Below are 7,052 nucleotides of genomic sequence, written 5' to 3'. Positions count from 1 at the left end.
ACTTCGTAATTAAACCTTAAGCCAAGCAAGCAGTCTCCACAGGTGGTCCTGTCCTGGCTTTTAAATGTTAACAGAGACAGATAAGAAACAAAAAAAAAAAATCTTTTTTTTTTTTTGAGGGTATAAAACCCTAAGAAAAGGACTATCAAGGCACTCAGATTCTACCTGAGTAGCCAGCTTGACGCTTCCTAGCCAAATGTACTTTTACTATTAACCCTCTGCTTGCTAATAAACCTTTGTTCACTTGGCATTATTTGTCTCAGTGTTTGAATTCTTTCCTACACTGAAGACAAGAACCTAGGCCATTCTCTGGTAACAGTTTCAGAGTCTATTAGTCAACAAATAGTGATAAAAAAAAAAAAAATAGAGCACCTATAATCCATGTACTCTTCTAGTTTCTGAAGATAAAGTGGAAAATAAGGCATTCAGGACACTCAAGGGGCTTACATTTAGCATTTCTAGGAAGTTTGTTCAGTTTCTTTAGGGAAGAGTCATTGGGGGTTTTGCTAGGAGGGTTAAGCAGTAAATGTCCAGATGCTTGTGTTCTCTGCTCTAAAGCGTGCAAGAGAGATGGAAATGACTATGGAGACAGAAGCTCTTTATACAAACTGTCATGGATTGAATTGTGTCCCCCCAAAAATGTGTGTATCTCTGGCTAGGCCATGATTCCCGGTATTGTGGATTTTCCTGTATGTTGTAAATCCTGCCTCTATGATGTTAATGAGGGAGAACGGGCGGCAGTTGTGTTAATGAGGCAGGACTGGATCTACAGGATTGGATTGTGTCTTGAGGCAATCTCTTAAGATACAAAAGACAGAAGCGAGCAGAGAGACAGGGGGACCTCTTACCTCCAAGAAAGAAACACAAGGACCAGAGCGAGTCCTTTAGACCTGGGGTTTCTGCGCAGAGAAGCTTCTACTCCAGGGGAAGACTAACAAGAAGGACCTTCCTCCAGAGCCGACAGAGACAGAAAGCCTTCCCCTGGAGCTGACACCCTGAAATTGGACTTTTAGCCTACTTTACTGTGAAGAAATGAATTTCTCTTTGTTAAAGCCATCCACTTGTGGTATTTCTGTTATAGCAGCACTAGATGACTAAGATACAAATCTTCAATTCCTGCACCTATTTACAGTCCCACTTCTCACACAACTTCCATCATATCTGCTGATTCTAAGCCCAGAGCTTTTCCAAGTTCTGATGGCCAGATTTTCCCCCACCTCCTCATAGCACATTCTTGGGTGTGCCTTCCTCCACTTGTTTCAGTCTTGCCTTCCTCCACTTGTTTCAGTCTTAAACGTTCTATCAGCCACTTTCCATCTTCTACAGATTTATTGAAATCTTTCTCTCAGTTGTGATTCTCCTGAGTTGTGTTCATAAATGTAGTTTACTCTTTTTTTTTTTTTTTTCTGTTTTTATCCCTATACTTCTATTTTAGGAGGAACTTTAAGAATATACATTTGCTTAGTCCAGCGTCTTGGAGAAAAACTCTTATTACTGTTACAATAAATAAAAAGATGATTAAAACATAAATCTAAGTTGAAGTCCTCTTTTTGCTTGCCAAATTTTACAGTATTATAGAGAATCATTAAAACTTGTTTTATTAGCCATTCTTTTCCAAAGTAGCCATCATATGGATTTTAGTTTAAGTCTTTACTCAAGACTGCAGTCATGACTTTGAAAGAGTAAGAGGCTCTTAAACACAGTTCTATATTAATCAACTTCTTTTTGTTGCCCTGTCTTCCTTTCTGCACCATCTCCATACAAAATTGGGGTGGGGGGAGACTATCACCGAGGGGTGGTTAGAGGGATCTTTTTAGAAGGAAAAGGAAGCCTCCTTTCCTTGGTGATGGTAGGATGGTTTTTGGCTTGTTGTACAGCATCCTTAATACTTTTTTGAAACATTAGATAGAAAGCTCCTTTCTCCTTCTACCATCCCTCTAAGTCACTGCCCACTCAGAAGTATAGGTATTAATTAAACAGTCTTGAGTAAGGACTGGAAAATTAGATATGCCTGTAAAAGGGCTAGGGAACCAGCATTTATATTGTCCAGAGAGGCAGGGCAAGATTCAATTTTGATTTTCTAAATAAGAACTATAACCTAAAACCATAGATGAAAAAGTTGAAAGAGCCCTGTGTCCTTCATTGTAAGTCACATTAGTCTCACTTCTTCCCATGGCAGGACTCCTTCTATAACCTAGTCAATGGACATGATTCAGTTTCTATTTGAACAGTTCTAGTGCCAGGGTTCTCATTACTTTAGGAGAAGCCCATACTATTGTCAGATAGTTCTACTCCTTAAAAAGTTCTTAATAGGAACTAAAGTCTCCTTTTCAGAAAAGTTCCAACCACTGACTCTAGCTCTATTTTATTCTCTGGCATTACGCAGAATAAGGAGCTTGAGACAATGGGCTCAGAGACAGATTCTTGAGACGTTTCAATTCTGAATCCTGGCTCTGCCATTTACTAGCTGCATGACCACAGGCAAGTTACTTAACAGTCAAGAGCTTCAACTTCCTTATCCGTTAAAGGTGGATAAAAACTACCTAAAACAGCTGTGAGAATTAAGCAAGATAACCTTTGTAAAGCTCCTGACATGTCATAAGTGTTCAATGAACATAAGTTCTTTTCTCTTCTCCACCCCATTCCTCTTCTCCATAACAACCCTTCAAATATTTGAATACAGCTAATATGCCTCCTTATAAGTCTCTTTCTTTCCAGACTTGAACATAATCCAGTTCCTTTCAAGTATTTCTCATGAGATTAGTCCCTAAGCTCCAGAGCAGGGGTAGGTCTTAACTTTGAACACTCCAGTCCGTGGCACAGTGTGTCAAAGATAGCTGATGTTCAAGGGATACTGACTGATCAGAATTAAGATGACCTAAAAAAAAAAAAAAAAAAAATTTTTTTTTTCTCACATACCAATCCCAATTCTCAGGAGGAATCTTCTTTTTGAGAGAATACCGAGAAATTGTTATAGGTGGAAATTATCAATGTGGGTTCTCCCCCCACAACATTCAGTTCTTGTTTATCAAGAAGCATAGAACAAGGTTTTTGCTTAAAAGCAATGCCTAGGTTTTCTCATATAATTATTCCTTTCCCCACCCCTTCATTACCTAGCTCTTTGCCTTTTACACTTGTTTTCATGGATCTGTTGTTGTCTATTTCTTACATCATTTTAAAAGCAGGCAAAGTTGTTCTTTAGAAAAATAATCATGTTTTTAAATATCTAAGACACCAACCAAATTAAATTATCCTGTTGATTAAATAGTCTCTACTAAGAGGAACCCGTACAGAGGAGCTAATGAAAACATTTACCAGTTTAAGATGCTTCATGAAAGAAGACGTTCAGGCAGCTAACAGACACATGAGGAAATGCTTGTGATCCTGGGGAAATGCAAATCAAAACTATAATGAGATACCATTTCACCCTGAAACCACTGGCACTAATCAAAAAAGAAAAAACAACAGAAATTAACAAATGTGGGTAAGGTTGCGGGGAGACTGAAAATCTTATGCACTGCTGGTGGGAATGTAAAATGATACAGCCACTTTGCAAAGTGATATGGAGCTTCCTTAAAAAGCTAGAAATAGAAATACCTTACGGAACAGCAATCCCACTCCCAGAAATGTATCCTAGAGAAATAAGAACTGTCACATGAATAGACATATGCACACCCATGTTCATTGCAGCATTATTCACAATAGCAACCTAAATGCCCATCAACAAATGAATGGATAAATTACGGTAGGTACACACAATGGAATACTACACTGCAATAAAGAACAATGACGAATCTGTGGAACATCTCAAAACATGAATGAATCTGGAGGGCATTATGCTGAGTGAAATAAATCAATCACAAATGGCCAAATAGTGTATGAGACCACTATTATAAGAACTCAAGAAAATGTTTACACAAAGAAAAAAAATTCTTTGATGGTTACAAGAGTGGGGAGAGAGGAGGAGGGATGTCACTAACTAGATAGTAGACAAGGGTCAGCTTTGGTGAAGGGAAGGACAACACACAACACAGGGGAAGTCAGCATTACTTGACAAAGGCAAAGGCATAGAAGTTTCCTAGACATATCCAGGCATGTTGACAGACCAAGTTGCTGGGCCTGAGGGCTGGGGACCATAGTCTCTGAGGACATCTAGGCCAATTGGCATAACACAGTTCATAAAGCAAATGTTCTACATCCCACTTTGGTGAGTGGCATCTGAGGTCTTCAAAGCTTGAGAGCGGCCATCTAAGATATATCTATTGGTCCCATCCCCTCCAAAGCAAAGAAGAATGGAGAAAACCAAAGACACAAGGAAAATATTAACTCAAAGGACTAAAGGACAACATGAAGCAGAGTCTTCACAAGCCTAAGCCCAGAAGAATTAGATGGTGCCCAGCTACCACCACCGACCACTCTAACAGGGATCACGACAGAGAGTTCCAGATACAGCATGAGAAAAATGTGGAACAAAATTCAAGTTCATGAAAAAAGACTAGACTTACTGGTGCGACAGAGACTAGAGGGACCCCCAAGACTATGGCCCCCAGATACTCTGCTTACCCAGAACTGAAACCACCCCCAAAGCCCACTTTTCAGGCAAAGATTAGATAGGCCTATAAAACAAACAATAACACCTGTGAGGAATGTGCTTCTTAGTTCAATCAAATATACAAGACCAAATGGGCAACTCCTATCCGAAAGCAAGATGAGAAGGCAGGAAGGGACCGAAAACTGGACAAATGGACACAGGGACACAGCGGTGGAAAGGGGGAGAGTGCTGTCACATTGTGGGAATTACAATCAATGTCACAAAACACTATGTGTATAAATTTTTGAATGAGAAACTAACTTTAGCTGTAAACTTCTACCTAAAGCACAATTTTTAAAAAAATGAAATAGAAAGTTTAAAAAAAGAATTGCCAGTTTAAATGTTGTTATATATTTTTTTACCAAAAAAAAAAGGGAGCGGGGGGGCAGCTGTTCAGCCTGCTTATGTACAACCAAATACCTCATGGAATTTGTTTTCTTGGTTTGGGGGTTTAGGGTCCTGGTTTCAAGGGACATCCCAATCAATTGGCCCAATATTGTTCCTGAGTACTTCTGTTCTGCCTTCTACTTCATTGCAACCATCCAAGGTACAACAATTGGTCTCCATTCACCTGAAGCAACAAAGGAAGAAGAAGAGTCAGGAATCAGAGGAGGATATGTTTGGTTACCTCCATGAACAACAGCCTCTTTTGACACAAGACCAGAAGAATTGGATGATGACTGGTTACCATTACTGAATGTTTTGATCAAAAATTCTATAGAAGAATCCTGGTCAAAAGGGAGAAAATGCAGATCAGAATTTCAAATTCTCATGGAATCCAGATTTTCTGAAGCTGTGGAAGCCGGATAAATCCCTAAAACTATTGCCCTGAGATCATTTTTAAAACCAAAGAATAGTTTAGCTTAACTATTAAAGGTATCTGCCTTGAGCATTGTGCTGTTTTAAAAAATTATCTGTGTGAGATAAAAGTGACAATGGTAACTCAAAAGGTTGGATGGGGAGCTTAGGGGGCAGTGAGTTTAAGATACTGGTGGTGGAATAATGTGGAAAAGGATAGCAAGAATGGTACCACAACTTGAAGAATGTAACCAATGTCACTGAGTTGTACATGTAGAAATTGTTGAAATGCTGTATCTTTGGCTGTGTACACTTTCACCAAAATAAAAAAAAATTTTTTTTTTAAATCTGCCAGTTCATCTTCTCAGGCTCACTCCTGCCTCTCCTCAGCTTGATTATTTCCATGTCTCCATTTTCCCTTCACAGAGAGAATACAGTAATACAGATGCTTGTTTATAAGATCCTCAGACTATAAAAATGCCTTTAGAAAGCAGATTGAAATCACATTTTAAAAACAGCACATCTTAGGTATGCAAGATTCTGCACACCCTGCAAGAGAATTTTTTTTTCTAATTCTGCCTCTGGACGAGGAGAGCAGAACACTCAAACACCTGAATCAACTGGTATATCCACTTTTGTCACATGGCTAAATGGGCCCTGTATTTTTAAACCCATGATTGACACTCATATATCAGGGCCGGGTCAAGTACAGTCCATCCGGGCAGAGAGAGGAAGCAGATGACTTCCGAGGTCCCTGCCAGGCCTGTGATTTTTCAAAGAGAAATGTAATTGTGCCTTAAGTTTAAAAAAAAAAAAAGGAGTCAGCACCACCCTGAAAATCTCTCAAAACTAAAATCTACAGAAGTCAGTACATGAGACAAGATTCCCCTCTTCTTTCCTCTGGATGAGTCTGAAGCCAAGACTTAACTGAAGGCTCAGAAAGAAGGAAATAAAAATAAGACAGCCTGACAGTCAGGAAGGAGGGAGACTTGGGTTTGGTGGTGATGAATCAGGTCAGTGGCCCCAGGGGGTGTCTCCTTCGAAACATATATGCAATTATATGCAATTAGGGGCTCAATAAAAGGTTTCAGAGCCTGCTGTCAGCTCCCAGCCCAGCGCCCCACATCCCATTTGCTCTCACTCCTGAACGAGGTAAGTCTCACAGACCTCTGACTGAGCACACTTAGGATCTCAGCTGCTGCTTTTTGCTTACATGTGAGACTGGGGAAGGATTCTGCAGGAAACACACTGTAGTCGAAGTTTACCCTCATTAATGATACTAAACTGGGAACTCCAGCCACCTGAATGCATTCTTGCTAATGAACCTTCTTTGGGCATTTATATATATATATATATATATATATATATATATATATATATATATATATATAAATCGTTTGGATGATATAAGCCACCAACCCAGTGCATCGATATAGACATGAATATTATTTAACAAGACATGGGGCTCAGCCCTATATTAAAATGAAAATGTAGAGTCACTTAAATAATAATACATAAAGTCTTGAGGGGCCAGGACTCTCTTTGTTTTATCAGTGAATTCACTGAGCCATGTCTTTTTGGTAAAACATGTTGCTTCTGCCTGCATACGTAGGGTTGATTTTTGTGGGATTATATTACTTTCCTTTCCTCTAGAACCTTTATT

This window comes from Loxodonta africana, chromosome 3, assembly GCF_030014295.1.
Source record: "Loxodonta africana isolate mLoxAfr1 chromosome 3, mLoxAfr1.hap2, whole genome shotgun sequence".
In the NCBI taxonomy this organism is placed as follows: domain Eukaryota; kingdom Metazoa; phylum Chordata; class Mammalia; order Proboscidea; family Elephantidae; genus Loxodonta; species Loxodonta africana.
Note: the sequence above shows the minus strand (reverse complement) of the source record.